This window comes from Euprymna scolopes, chromosome 26, assembly GCF_053919585.1.
Source record: "Euprymna scolopes isolate OS-2025 chromosome 26, ASM5391958v1, whole genome shotgun sequence".
Lineage (NCBI taxonomy): Eukaryota > Metazoa > Mollusca > Cephalopoda > Sepiida > Sepiolidae > Euprymna > Euprymna scolopes.
This window is the reverse complement of record NC_136507.1, coordinates 67,819,287-67,835,860: the sequence shown is the minus strand read 5'-3', so window position 1 is coordinate 67,835,860 and position 16,574 is coordinate 67,819,287. Positions and strand designations below refer to the sequence as shown.

The 16,574-nt window shown below is 32.2% G+C and overlaps 1 non-coding gene across 1 annotated transcript; it reads left to right on the top strand.

The window, feature by feature from the left end:
- The first annotated feature begins 6,097 nt into the window (after positions 1-6,097).
- Positions 6,098-6,170, top strand: Trnar-acg (transfer RNA arginine (anticodon ACG)). Its single transcript has one exon. It is a non-coding gene; the product is annotated as a tRNA-Arg (tRNA).
- Positions 6,171-16,574: the final 10,404 nt, after the last annotated feature.

Sequence of the window (16,574 nt, the reverse complement as noted above, 5' to 3'; positions counted from 1 at the left end):
TTCAAATCAAAGGCTATTTTTAATTGCTTCTTATAGAAAATAGACATTTTAATCAATTTCCTCTCAAAGAAGAAATACAGTTTTCATTTGACAATGTTGAAATGATCGAAACATAAATAATTATTTGTCCACAAAATAATTAACAAAGAAAAAGATCTATATCTGGCGAGATGTCGATTTAAATATTGATTCCGTGTTAAATTATGTATCTATTAGAATGTCTTTAGCTTAATTCTTTACTTCAGAGTATATATATATATATATATATATATATATATATATATATATATATATATATATATATATATATATGTGTGTGTATAATTGGTTCAGCCGTTTCTGTTAGTTGGTTGTTTTTTGTTTTACGGCATATCAACCTTTTTTAAAGTTATTTAATGCCTGTTTTTCCTTCATCCTTATATACATGAATTAACTTTTGTCATTATAAACTTTTTAAATTATGTAGGTGCTAAGTCTGCAATAGGTTAAAGTTAATTTTTTTTCTTTCCAGGAATTTAAACTACATTATTTACTTTTATTTTTGAATTTTTTTATTCAAAGCTTCTTTAGACTATATATATATATATATATATATATATATATATATATATATATATATATATATATATATATATATAATAAATGACAAGAGTCTATATTCCAAATTTCATGTTGTTGACCATCTTACAATTGGATCCTTTGTGTTGATATATACAATTCTTGACAGCAACAGTATCGTAGTGCGAAATCATTTATTAAATTATTATATCAATCAATGAATCTATTTTGCCCTTAACTAATCAGAAAAAAGTAGCAAATATTAATTCACCCAAGGAAATAAAATGCATTTGGGCATAATTACAAAATTCGAAATTGGAAGAGAGGTTACAATTACCTTTTATTTTATCTTTTATTACGCTATTTCGAATTTTCAAATAAAGTCACTAACATTTAAATATTCGTATTTATAAATTGTATTAATTAATTTGCATACACTTCTAAAAATATTCTATTTAGTATTTTATTTATTTATTATTCATAATTAATCTATATACATTCACTAAGTTATTATTAATAATTTTAATATATATATATATATATATATATATATATATATACCATATTTCTATACATTTATTTATCTTATACAAAATTAATTAACAAAATATATATATATATATTTCGGTTATACCAATTGTTGATTTTCCCTAAATTTTATATCTATATATAATTCAGTTTTATTACTAATTTAATTAAATTTATTATTACGTAAATTATAATTATTTATTGTCATCTCATTAATTTTCATTAATCTTACTTCATTTTAATATATAATTCCCCTTCGTAATATTTCATCTAAAGAGAAACATTTATTTCGAACGCGCCCCTGTCATATCAAAGAACATACTGTAGATTTTATATGTCGGGCTCTTCGGTTTGTGTGGTAATAAACTTCTCAAATGCACTTTTTTAAACTTTGGAATGGAGATTTTTTAATAAAATTAAATATAACTTTGTTTTAATCATCTCTACAGCCTTCTGTTTTTTTTTTCAACACACTTTGAAGATTTTCAATGGCCCTGACCTGAATTCGGTACCGTAAACTTTTGGAATTTCGTAGTAATTTTTCTTTTTGATGAATGAATGGAGAGTTCTTCACCGGACCTATTTGCTGGAAAATTACAATTAATTAACATTGACGATTATGTTATCTATTCACGGAGCAGTATAGAGGTGGAAGACCGATAGAGAGACATAACTTCAGTTTTTTTTTAACTAATGTTTTTAGACCTCATTTTATACATTTCAAATTGGCTTCTCGTGACTCACGTATTCCTTACTTTTTCCTTCACACATGATTTATTTTTTAATTTTTTTTTTAATTATTTATTATTATTATTATTATTATTATTATTATTATTATTATTATTGAACACTTGACAGACAATTTTTCATCTGGTTATGCCTTTCAACGAACTCAAGTAAGCCTAATATACACTACATAAATTAGGTGGTGTAATCGCTATTTTTACGAGATTACACTCAATAAAACAAGAATGCATTGCGGTATTTTTTAATATTGATTGTGGCCCTATGAAAAGGGTACTAAAGAAAGACTCGAACAACAGGTTTACGTAGAAAAAATATATTGTACTAACAAGTGATACAAAGAAATGTTGTCGATTTTTTCCGACTATTGAGTTAGATAGTCTGTAGTTCTCAGGGTTTTTTTTTATAATTCTTAGAAGAGTCCATTATGAATGACTAGATACGTTCCCATAACAGTATTTTACAGCTGGCTTTCTTAGCATCACGACATTTCCATCAGACACGCATTCCAACTAATATTACGGTAAGATATCTAATTTGTATTCATGCTATTTGGAATATTCAGATTACCTGGATATTGTTTTCACAAGGTTTCAGCCGATGTAACATCCGATCTTCTTTAAATGTTTTTGTCAAACTCAAGAACCTGCTCGGAATTTAACATAAACCTTTTATTTTATTTACGGGGTAGCATGCTCTCGTTCTATCAACCATGACCGGGTAGAAACTTCAACCTTCAGAAGAATGTAGCTCACAACTGAATTTTAGCAAATATTTTACCCGTTACGCTACAGGTCATTTATGGCTGACAAAACGAGGACATGCTATTTAATGCTGGGTTATGTTCGAAATTCCATGCAGATTCCAGAATTCGACAATAAGATTCCACAGTTTGACATTTGAAGATGGTCGGAGGTTGCGCCGGCCGAATCGTGAAGATAACACTCAATGTGAGAATCATAATCCACAAAAACACGAATTACCAATCCTCATCTCAAAAATTCAGTAACATCTAATTCGCATGTTTAATATTTTCTCCTCTGGAACGTTCTTCCTTTCTTGGAATGATTTAATCGCAAAACTTGCTATTCTTGATGTTCTTCTTTAACGGTAAACTAACCCAAATGCGAAGAGTACACAGTCGTTATTAGACTTGCCCCATATTAGATTTGCCATAATGTATTAACAACACCGTTGGCAAGTTGCACTACCGGTTAGAACATGTCTGAAAAACGGACACAGACACCGTGAGTAGGATGATGACCGACATTCATTTCATTACGCTTAGCTTTGCAATTCGAGTCGACGGATCCTTATAAGCTCGCCATTAAGGAATCTCAGAATGTATGAAAGGTGCGAGATTTGTCAGATGGGTACTGTGTAAAATTATGGAATTATCTCTATCAAGTTAAAATGCTATACGGTCTATCATGCTTATTTTAAACTGAATACTTTGAGAAAGTGTAAAATAAATAAATAAATAAATATCAGTCTTGCTATGAACTATAATCAACGAGAGATAAGTGTCCTGACACAGAGATGTTTCTTGTAACCTGTTTCGATAAACTCTGTACAGTCGAATTAAGCATTTCTGTTCTGAAACCTTTTCAAAGTAAAAAGATAAATGTAAACCTATAGTACCTAAAAAAGGGGATATGGACTCGTTCGTTTTTATTTTCATAGAAATACGAGAACTTTCGAAATCTTACGAAAGTTGCTAGCCCAACTAAGCCTTACTAAGCCCCCCCTCCAAAATGTTTTTGCGTTTAAGAAAATATATGCATATTTAAGATGTGATTTTGCAGTAATCGAGACAAAATACCAATTTTACAGTTAATTATTTAGAGATTTATAACGAATCGGAATCAGTAATTGTATCGGAATCGGGAATTTAGTACGGAATCGGTAATTGTATCGGAATCGGGGAAAATAATGGAATCGTCCCATCACTAATATATATATATATATATATATTTATATATATATATATATATATATATATATATATATATATATATATACTAGCAGACCGCCTGACTTTGGTCGTAATATACGCTTTAGTATTATAGTTTAATTTATGCAGATTTCGAATTTATTATTATAGAGCTCTATTGATTATTATATATAATCCAATATATAGTAACGGTTTCAAAAGTTTTAAAAATATATGACTTGTGTGCCAGTAGCTAGAATCGAAAGCAAAACATATAGCTCTCCGGCATTATTCGTTACCATATGAGCCACGTATGTACACATAAAAACTTTTTAAAATGACGTTGTTAAAAATATAAATGATGAAAAGAATGCATTCTTTGAAACTCCGCGGATTAAGAAATTCTTAATGTTGCTTCCTGAGTTTCCTATCAAATAATAAATTCTTGTAAATTATAATTTACAGAATTTAACACACACACATACACACAAACACACACATATATGTATATACACATATGTACATATATATACACATATATGCACACACATGTGTATACATATATGTACATATACACATGTATATATGTATGTATGTATCTGTATAATATGTGTATGTATGCATGTATGTATGTATGTATGTATGTATGTATGTATGCGTATGTATATATATGTATGTGTGTGTGAAGTTTGAGAATCCGACAGGATCCAAAGCTATTAGAAATATAATTATAGAAAACTAGCATTTCAGCCTGGTGTTTGGAGATGCACGTTGAGCAAAAAAAAACAAACAAAAAAAAAAAAACAAGCGGTTATTTTTTTTAACTTTGACCCCTATTATGACCCCTTAACATTTATGGTTCTGGACTCAAATCAAGTAATTAAGTTAGATCGATGTTCAAGGAACTTATATCTAAAATTACAAGAGTTTAGATACAAAATTGTCGGAGGAGTTTGGTAGAGTTCTCGAAGGTTAAATTGTTGAACTTTGACCTCTTACCAGTCGCATTTCTGGCTGAAAACGGATCACAAAGATTTTCCCAAATCTCAGTACCCTGTACATCAAATTTCGAGTCTGTAGACTAAAATTTGACAGAGTTATTTCGTAGGGAAATGTACACAGATACGCAGACAGACACTTAAACTTTTATAGATATATAGATAAACAATAATTTGAATAAGGGGTCATGATGTGATGCAATCATCCGCCCTAAGACGGCCAAACTGTCAAAAACATCCTGATCTTTATTATGTCATTGGCATAAAACCATAAGCATCCTCATCTATTGTATCAGCTCATCTGTGTTAATCATTTTTATTAAAATTATTCTCTCTTATTTTCACTTTTATTACCCATTCTATACCGGATCATTACACTTGAAGTATACCTCAACCACATCATGCGCATAATAATATAAACGAAATACAATATCAAAAAAAGTTAAAACCAAGCATCACCAACGCCATTTTAGATGACTCATGTATTCAATAAAAAAATATTCAATGAAACAACTTCTTTCTCAGAACTGCCAGCCTTTGGAAAACTGTTCCGCTGGCCTGCTTCCCGGTTGAATACAACATGGCAGCCTTCAAATGCAATGTATACAAATTCTTGTTGAGCAATGCCCATAAATAATCACATTTTACCCAATCTACACAATTAACGATTACTACCCTGTCACCTTACATTCATTAACCCTTATCCTCGAGTAGCCTTTAGACCTTGATAAATTGTGACTCCCATGTGAAAAAATAAACTGTTTCTGAATTTTTTTAAATGAAGATTGATTATTCGTATTATTTGGATTATTCGGACTACTGGTCTCATATTGAGTGTTATTCTTACAACGTTTCAGTCGATGTAACCTCCGACCTTCTTTAAGTGTACATTGTCGAAATGTGTAGTCGGAGAGGGGGTCATATTGAGAACACATATCAGAACGTATATCGGGGTCGTATATATCGAAGGACGAGACATTTTGTATAGCGACATAAACGGCGCCGACGGTGGCGATAATTCTATTTATATCTATACTATTAATAAAATTCTAAATGTGTATTTATTTATGTGTGTGTGTGTGTGTATATATACCAATAAAACTTTCGAACAGATGCACCAAATTGAAAAAATTCTTTTTTTCCCTGAAAGGTGTGAGTCCTTAGATTGCCCTCATCTATATATGGTTCGTAACGAACAACGCCGAGTCACACAAAAAGCCCGAAATAAGGGTTTTTGGGTCATTTCGTACAATTGTCGAAAAAGTTACCTGCCCATGTCAACGGAATTTACCACTGTTTGTATACAGTTGAGGTAACATCTTTAGGCATAAGGAAAGGACTTGTGGCGCAATGGATAACGCATCTGACTACGGATCAGAAGATTCCAGGTTCGAATCCTGGCAAATTCGTAATAATTTTAACTATCATTTTATCCAACATTTACTCATTATTCTTACCCTTGTGCCCTTGTTTTTTCATTGATTTTGTTTTGTGCATATGGGAATTTCCCATACTCCGAGTTCACAGGAAAAGCGTTGATGGTAAGACGATGTTGAGTATACTTGATGTTGAGTGTACTCGATTTTGTGTTTGACTCGGCATTGTGTGCGCCGACGCGGCGCAGCCGCTAGTTATTAATATGGAGTTGGGTGAGATTAATACAACAGTTCTTGTTAACACAGATGGGGGAGGGGTCATTATTGATGATTGCGGAGGAGACACATTATACTTGGTAGGGAGTTGTACAAAGTTCGCTTTCAGTTGTAATGACGACGCCGAAGACATTTTTACAAAATATAATTGATGATTCTTTATTCGACCAGCTGGTTGATTGATGAATCAGGAATTCAAGCTTTAACTATTGCATTGTTGAATCTTCCCCTCTTCGCTTCAAGAGGGTTTCAGCTAACCTGACTCGACCTTTGTCGACTCTGTCTGGACTCCCACTAAGTCGCTCTCCGACCCTGTCTGCTCTTCTTCTAACTGACGCGAACCCATCTCAATATATTGGAATTCTCTCTTCTTTATGACGTCAAATCATGCCTCGCCACGTGAAATTCATTCACGTGGATTTCACTTATGTATGCCAAAACACGCTTTTGAAAAAGAAATTCCTAAATGAATTGTTTTATTTATAACCTATTTATTTCATCATTCATTTCTAAACTGCATTGTTCATATCGAACTTCGACATAAATAATATTTAGTTATTTCCAAGAACAATGTCAATCGTTCTACATTCCTCGGATTTCAATATGTATTCTTTTTTTTAACGTCTCTTACTGGGTTCGATTCTAAACGTTTCCAAATATCATGTTCAAACTTATCTAGTTTGCTCTTTTAATTACTGGGGTCTGTCCCTTTTCATGTAACAGAAATCGGAAAATTGAGTGGAACCCTTTTTATTTTTTCATCCACACATGAATCTCGTTTTGTTAGATATGATTGGGTAGAAGTACTACGGAATTTGTAGTCGTAATGTAAGTGTCGGCCGCACTAAAGATTGAACCTTCGACCTCCAGAACAGTTTCGCTTACAACACAATTTTGGCAAGTGCCTCATCCACTAATTTACAAGAACTTGTGGCGTAGTGAATAAGGTACTTGTTAAAATTATATTATTAGTTACATTAGCCGAAACGACGTGAAAATACAACTTGAGAGGAGAACAATAGTCAGAGGAATTAAAATATTCCGGAGAAACTATATATAAAAGTAAATGAAATATATTTTTCATTATATTTTATGATTTGGATTTGCTGCATGTGTATTCAATGTAAAATGTACGGCATAATCGCGTTTACACACCGGTTCTCGTCAGATCTCCGAAGTTAAGCAACGTTGAACATGGTTAATACCAGATGGGTGACCATTTGGGAATTCTAGGCGCTGTATGTGCTCTATGCTTATCTCGGCATTTGTTTCCAGTCGTCCTGAACATATACTTCACTTGCCACTGGTATTTAACAATGTCGATTCAGGAGAGGTGTGGTTGGAGATTGCGCATCTCCTGCTACAAAAATTTCACGCGCAGACAATCCTACGGTAGGTATCCATAGTCTGTCAAAGACTGAAGGAGCCTGTTGTTCAATGTAAAGGTATTCAATTGTCCAAATCCAAGAACAAAAGTGATGACACGTGCGCATAGTTTGTACTTAGTTAGTAAAAACTATGCGCAAGTGTCATCACTTTTGTTCGTGCGCATTGTTTATCTATTTAAGACACAATCTTTACTATCGTGGCGTTTTTTTCTCTTTTTTACATTTTCTTTCTTTGAAGATAATAATGCTGGATATGGGAAAGCCAAATCAACTGCTAAAATTCCCCTGTTTTATATTGAATTCAACCGAGAGCTCTTTTTAGTATCCTCGCTGTTCCCTTAACTGCAATTGTCTAAATCTCTCTTTCACTTGGTTCACCAATCATATTAGTTAGGTAGGACTTCAGGCTCTTCTTCATAAGCCCTGTGGTACCTATAATAACTGGTATGATTGAAATCTCCCTAAGATTCCAGTTTCTTTTCATATCATACATGAGACCTTGATATTTGGTCTGTTTCTCCCTTTCATCTCTGTTCAGACCTACATCATTAGGTACACAATCTTCAACAAAGGTTGCTACTCTCTCTGACTTATTCCATATAACTGTCAGGTTTGACAACAGCATTTTCAATGTAGGTGACTGTAGGGATTACATGGTCGTAATATATGGTAAATAAGTCATTTCCAACTGTTCTTCCAGGTTGATATTCCCAGGACTTGCTGCTACACTGGATGCTTAATTTTGGCACCGTGATAAGGTAAATTATTTTTCCATTCATTAATACCACATAGCACACGATGCATAGATGTTACGCATTTGTGAACTGCATATTTAGTGTAATAATAATTACTAGCGGGACATGTGGAAATTTAACATGGGACTCTTTCATATGTAATATATTGATGTTGGCATTCTGTGGATGTTCAGCGTAAATCGAGACGCCCTGATATTATTGTAGCTCTTTTGTTAAGACTTCAAAAGTATTTATCTAAGTTAGCAATGGCGCCCGGTGTATCCCAGTCGGAAAATACGGTTAAATATGATATTTTAATTCTTGCAGATTTCATATATATTATTATAAAGTTAATTTTTTTTATAGATTCTTATAAATAATAAAGTTGTGATTTCAAAAATAAAAAATATATCCATATGATTTGGGTGCATGAGCTTGAATCGAAACCGAAAGCGAAACTTATAAAGAAAAAATATATGTATATGTATAATCGAAACCGAAACTGAAACCAAAAACAAAACAAAAAAACGAATAATTCTTGGTAAAATTATTTATTTCAAGAAATGGAAGGTCATAACAATTAAATGACAGTCACTCGGAAGAAAAAAGATGTAAGCTATCGTATTAATACATAAATAATACATACGTGTTATGACAGTCCATTTATTTTTCTAAGTGGATTAGCGTACATCTTGCTCGCTGTTAGAAATAAACTCTTTAATTTGGATTCAATTGTTCGATATTTTAGACTAATGGATACTTGTTTACTTTTTAGTCACATTTAGAAGACGTGGAAGAAAACTTACTCCCTAAGTTGCATGTACTCTTCCCGTAACACAAAACACCGCGATCTAATATTTAGTGAGAAACTGAGTTTTTCTTTATGCTTTCTTTACTTGAACTCTAAATTAATATAAAATATGTCTTTTTCGTGTGTAAGAAATAATAATAATAATAATAATAATAATAATAATAATAATAATATAATATAATATAATATTTAAATAGAAATAATAAGTAAATAGTTATATTACAAGTAATTGTCGAAGTGACAGTCACTTTTACTAAATCTACGTATTTAAAAATCGCTAACTTGAATTTTTAAACGGAAAATAAATTTCTTTAATAAGATTACTTCTAATTCAGTTAATACCTGGTTTTATTACTCCTTGTCACCCGAAACAAGAGTTATTGCTACTTATAATATAAGAGGTTATTGTTAGGGTCGTGTTTAACAGATTACTGTGGGGATTTGAGTAGCGAGATGTCTGTTCAACTTATATTTCATCTTCTCCAGGGTAATATCGTCAGAGAAATAGGAAACACGAAGAGAATTCTAAAGTCTAGCAGTCAGAGGGAAGAAACTGTTAGAGTAGGAGACTTTTCGGCATCTAGGGACATCGACTGTGAAGGGTGGGATTTTGCTACTTGTAAAGTAATCGGGGTATTTACCTCAAGAGAGCGCAAATGCTATGAGTTCATCAGTACACAATTCGTTAAAGTACTCATAAAACAGGCATATGGGCGCAATATTGCGGCGATGATACAGAGGGTTGGGCTTGGTCGACAGTTCAGAACCTATGAGAAGATATTTTTGTATCTTGTCTAAGAGTGAGAAACTAGCAAGATGTGGCAACAATCCTCCATACATGGCCAAATTGTAGTTTTGTAATGATATAGGATTCTCTCTGGTGTTAATAAGTTTTTAGTACTGTAGAGGGAGCCCACCTTCTTTGCAGCAGCCTTGGCAGTGTCCTTTATGTATTTGTTCCTATTGGCTACATTGAACTACTTAAAACTTTGTGATACCCACATACAACAAGTAAGAAGTGGTTGGTCATATGCGTTTCAACAAAACCTAACATCTTTTCTCAAAATAATCCAGACATTCTTGAATCCATAGAAGAACAATGTTCATGATTATCTCTACGCCCAGCATCTGATTTTAAGATGTTATTCGTTAAATGATCCGGCGTGGAAATATTTAAATATCAGGTGTTGAAGTTTTGTTTATTTATCGCAATATCTCAGCGTGTGTATTTACTTTTTCTCTAAATGATTGTTGCAACATTTTTAAAGAAGCTTATAGTTCTCATAACGATTTTTTCACCGGGATGATAAGCCTTTAAGTATGTTTGCCTATTGTTGGACAACACTTATCCTGACATATTCTTAACCCGTACCTTGGAGCCGAGAAGGGACACAAAAACATCAGATGGATCCAAATTGACTTTTTCTAACATGCTTAAATTAAGGAATCTTTTATCGCGTACTTTATTATATTAAAATACTAGCCAGTCACCCGGCGTTGCCCAGTCATAAGATACCTTCGTAGACTCTACCAAACTCCTCCGGCAATTTTGGATCCAAACACTTAAAAATTTAGATGTAGGTTACCTGGACATAAGTCAAACTTATATATATATATATATATATATATATATATATATATATATATATATATATATATATATATATAGAGAGAGAGAGAGAGAGAGAGAGAGAGAGAGAGAGAGATGCACATAAAGTTATGAACAGTATATAGAGCCCGAACAAAGCCAGGCTGAACTGCTATTATTAATAAAAATTATTTTAATAAATTATTTTTCTTTTAATATAACTGAAAAATTGAAATTTAACAATCCGTGAAAAATTAATCCGAGAAAATGTTGACTTTTTTTGTGTTGCAATCTATAACAAGCACACGGCCATGGTCGGCATTTCTAATTTTTTTCAAATAGTAATTATAAATTAACTATATCATGCAACTTCGTGTACACGTAGCTCTAACTTCTGATGAGAAATGTGTTTTCATACTTAATCTAGGCTTACGTGGAAATATATTTTTCAACCTTACTTTTATGCAACTAACTTCAATATGACGAAATATTTCTACATTATTATTATTATTATTATTATTATTATAAATACACGACCACATACGTATTTTTTTATCTTCGCTGTTTGGTGGGAACAGTAATATTTAAAATAGTGACATGGTGTAGAAAGGTTTTAGTCACACATCTATGAACTGAAAGCAATTTGAAAAGAGGGGTAAACCTAAGGTGGCTAGCATATCTCGAATAATTCAACAGGAAATTTGGGGGGAAATGTTTGTGATCTGAAAAATAATAAACTGAAATTACTTTTAGTTTAGTATTAATAATAAAAAGTTCGAGACGAAGTAATCCTCACGCAAATCAGTTTAGATAAGTTAGCCTGACAAACATAAGGTATATGTAATTGATTTGATACATGTAAACTTATCGGTTCGAATTGCAGTAATCGATGCATATCTTTACACTCTTATCGAAAATAATCTACAAGAAATGTTGTAGATTCGCTGTGTAACTTTATCTCGCGCTATTCGTTGTAAATGATCTCTGATAATCCGCGTATATATATATATATATATATATATATATATATATATATATATATATATATATATATATATATACTAGCATTTCAGCCCGGCGTTGCCCGGATGTTTGGATGTGTATGCTGAGCAAACAAAAAGTGGTAGTAGGAAGGCAGGCTCGAACCCGTACCGCAATAGAGGAAAAGAACGGGGTAAAACCTTACGTTTATACTGTTACGATCACCGCCAAACCGGAAGCGACATTTTTTAAAATTAAGGCTAGACAATCTAAAGGAGAGGATAACTTTTAAAAATATCGGCGAAAAATGTTACTCCACCTATAGAAAAGTGCCTAGTTGAAGAGGAAGATATTAATGTTTTTAGCCAATTTTTCGATATTTGTCATATGAAGGATCGAACGTTAAAACGATACTGATCTTGGTAAAATCCGTCGCCTCTATTGAAAGTTTAAGGCAGACATGCAAAAATACATACATACATACATACATTTATATATTGACAACTAAAAATTTTCGACCCAAACTGGTGAAAAAGCTTGCCCTATCTCTGAATATCCTTCATGTAAAATTTCAAATATTTAGACCAGAAATTGTCTGAGTAATTTGGAAGAGACCACAGAGGTCAATTTTTTAAAACTTGGACCCCTATTATGACCCCTTAAAATTTATAGTTTTGGGCTCAAAACAAGTTATTAAGTTAGATCCATGTCCAAGGAACCTATATCTAAAATTTCAAGCGCGCAGACCTAAAATTGTCAGAGGAGTTTTCTAGAGTTCTCAAAGGTCATATCGTTGAACTTTAACCCCTTAATCGCTAAATTTCTGGCTAAAAACCGATCACATCGATTTTTCCAAATTTCAGTATCCTGTATATCAAATTTTGAGTCTGTAGACTAAAAATTGACAGAGTTATTGCGTAGGCAAATGTACACACACACACAGATACATAGACACAAGCACAGAGACACGTTCACTTTTCTCTCTCTCTCTCTCTCTCTCTCTCTATATATATATATATATATATATATATATATATATATATATATATATATGCATGTGCATTATATATAATTACATATATACAGTAGAACCCCTGGCTACGGCTTTAAAAATTAGTAACAAAATACAGTACAGTATATAATACACATGTATATAATCAGATAACATTATATTAACAATGTAAAGCGGGGTAAATATCGTAACAAGGAAAAACATCATATTCCACATCGTAAACTGCAATAACGTATCCTAAGGCCACTCTTATCCTAAGGCGTTCCCCGGGGTTCTACTGCATATGTTTTTATATATATATATATATATATATATATATATATATATATATATATATATATATATATATATATATATATATATATATAAATATAATAGAGAGAGTGTGTGTGTTTGTGTGTATGTGTGTGTGTGTATAACACCGGCATACGCCCTATGATAAGAGTGACCCTATATATATATATATATATATATATATATATATATATATATATATATATATATATATATATAGTGGCCGTAGTGGTATATATAAATATAGTGTTATATATAAAAAAATTAAAATGAATATAAAAAAATATAAAACGTATTAAATGAAATAACAAAACCAAAAGAACATTTTTAAAAGTACATGGATAAATAATCAGCAATAAAGCAAAGGAAAGATGGTATTCCTCTTTCAAGAAGTGACGATCACTATATATATATATATATATATATATATATATATATATATATATATTATATATATATATATATGTATATGTAAAAGAGATTTAGAAGGCTGTCACAATGCGAGGAATGAATTATAGTCGCTGTTGGTAAGAAGAGACGAGAACAAGTGGCGATTTACAAATCAATAAGTACATATATATATATATTTTTTTTATTATTTTTTTATTTTTTTTATATATATATTTACTCAGTTGTATGGTAAAATGTCTTACTTGTATTCATGCGACGTATTCCATTATTAATTTCGGAAAAATTTTCCCTTTTCAAATGGTGTGCGTAACAGGTCGATTCAAAGCATGCTTTGAATCGACCTGTTACGCACACTTCACTTGCCACTAGTATTTAACAATGTCCACTCAGGACACATGTGGTTGGAGATTGCGCACCTCCTGCCAATAAGACTTTCACGTGCAGGCAACCCTTCGTGGTATACCATAGTCTGTCAAAGACAGGGAACCCTAATATATGTATTGATTTATTTACTTCAGTCGAAGTTTCCAGATATCTAGGGACCCCATGTTGGGGGTTTTCACTTCATCTCTATATAAGATACATAGATATTCGAATGTTCTCTATTTACTCTAAAACATTCACTCAATGATGGAGTTGATAACATGATATTTCTCTCCCCCAATTGAACATTTACATAGGTTATAGTTTATTTTTCCTGTGATCTCTTAGTCCTTCCGTATTCTAGGACAAGTATACATCTAGTCTGGTGGAGTATCCAACTAAATGCTGTTACTATAAGTAACATCACTTGAAAAAAGTGCGCCATTTGTCATAAAAGCCAGTGTAGATTATCTATACCGAAGAGATCGTATATAGCCCGTGAATTGTATGTGGTTTTAGATATTTAGTCAAGGTTTACTTGGAGGCTAATGTATTCCCATGCCTGCTGGTGTGATTAACATTTGTAAAAAGATCTTTGACACTCAGGATGACCTTAAACTATATCCGATTGTGAGGCCCCAGCTTGCGGGCTTTGGGGGGTGTGGAGCTACCCTTTAATTGACATTGCTCTCAGGTCCACTCTGGCCCGGAGTGGTAGTGCCTGTTGATGTCCCAACAATGGGTTAAATAGAAACCAATTTGAAAAAGAAAATATTCTATTAAAAATTGTTTTCTTCAAAATCATTGAATTCGGGATTAAATAGCCTGAAAAGGGTTGATATGCCGTAAAACAAAAATAATCAACCAACCAAACTTGATACTCAAAAATAGTGTCTAGTTGGCATTCAAAATTTTCCAGTATTTATTAAAATTCTCTCAAGCAGAGTTCAGCATTCCCCCCCCCCGGCATTTAGCATCAAAAGCCTCCAGGGGACGCCAAACCCTGGTGAAAATGAACGAATGGTGAAGTTTTAGGTCTTAACATATGTAAATTTGAACTCTGCACCATGCAAAAAAAAAAGCAATGACTAAGTCCATCACTTGTTTCCCCATTATTTAACTCCAAAGACCTTAACATATTTAAATTTGAGTTCAGCACCATGAAAAACTGCTAAATAGACATACATAAAAATTTTTGGACAAATATGGTAAAATAGTCCCAAAAAATGGAGTGTTTTATTAGCCCTAAAAAAGCTCCTGGGACTCACCCAACAGTTATCGCGAAATATAGACAAACAAAATTATATAGAAATCAGTTAATTAAAACGTTCCAGAAAATTTTATAAAAATCAAAGGCATCATTTTTTTTTTTAATAAGCAAGTGTCAATTGTAGCCATTTTAACCAGAAAGGCACACCTAGGAGGGCAACCAGTTTTTCCGAAAAATCCGTTCTGTTACTTTTTTACTCATATCATATTTAATGTTTGTACAAAATTTCAAAAAAATTCCAAGGTGTAGTTATTGAGAAAAGTGTGGACGGACGAACGGACGAACGGACAAGGGTGAATTTACAGGTCCACCCTCCTTTTGTTGGGGAACCAATAAACGAATGAAAAAAGAAAGATAAGGAAACAAAATAAAAAGAAAGCTAAAAAAAAAGACATGAAAGAAAATAAAACAAGAGTGATAGAAAGAAAAAATGAAAAAAAAAAAAAAAGAAATAAGAAAAGAGTATCAAACAGAAAAAAATGGCGAATGGGGAAATTTTAAAATGTTGAGACAAAAGAAGAGAACCTTTTTTTTTTTTCAGATTACGATATGGAATATGATTTTTTCCGGCCCCTGGTTACGGTTTAAAACACAATATATGGTTCTCTTCTTGATGTTATTTATTTTTACTCCAGACTTGACATTAAAGATCTACATCAAATCTCTTACTGAAGTCGTTGGAGAATAGTTAAATCATTCTACTCCTAATTCCTAGAACATCCACTATCGGCATGAAAATCAAATATGCCCTCAGATGGAGTTCTGCTCACACATTTAAGGAGGTGCTGCTCTCTGTCCTAGTAAAGTACAAAAGCAACTTCAAAATCTAGTGGGCTTATCTATTTTCTTTTATATATCCCGTCTCGTACAGAAGAAATGTTGCTATTCTTTCACTATCGTTATTTTCATGCTAGGTGTTCGACTAAACTCTGAGCTCTGTTTCTTACTTTTTAAAATGTTAACAACAGAGTCTCGGTTTATTATCAACACCGTAACAATGTTATTTTTTTCTTTTTGTGTCCGTAAAACCAAGCGAAAATTTATTTTCACGAATATGTTATATGTGGAACACATTACCAAGGAACTGCTTGCCTGCTAAATACAAAGTGGTCGTTTTCAATCGCTCTTAAATAACCATTCTTTGTTTATCTCATTCAGTTTTTCAATCCTTTCATAGTATAGTTCGTCATTTAATTACAAGCATCATTAAATCTTATCGTGCAGTTGTCTTTCGCCTAGATAGGTGGTATCTCGTCAGGATGAAAACATTAGAATCAATAGAGAAAGCAGTGCAGAGTAAATGAGGAAA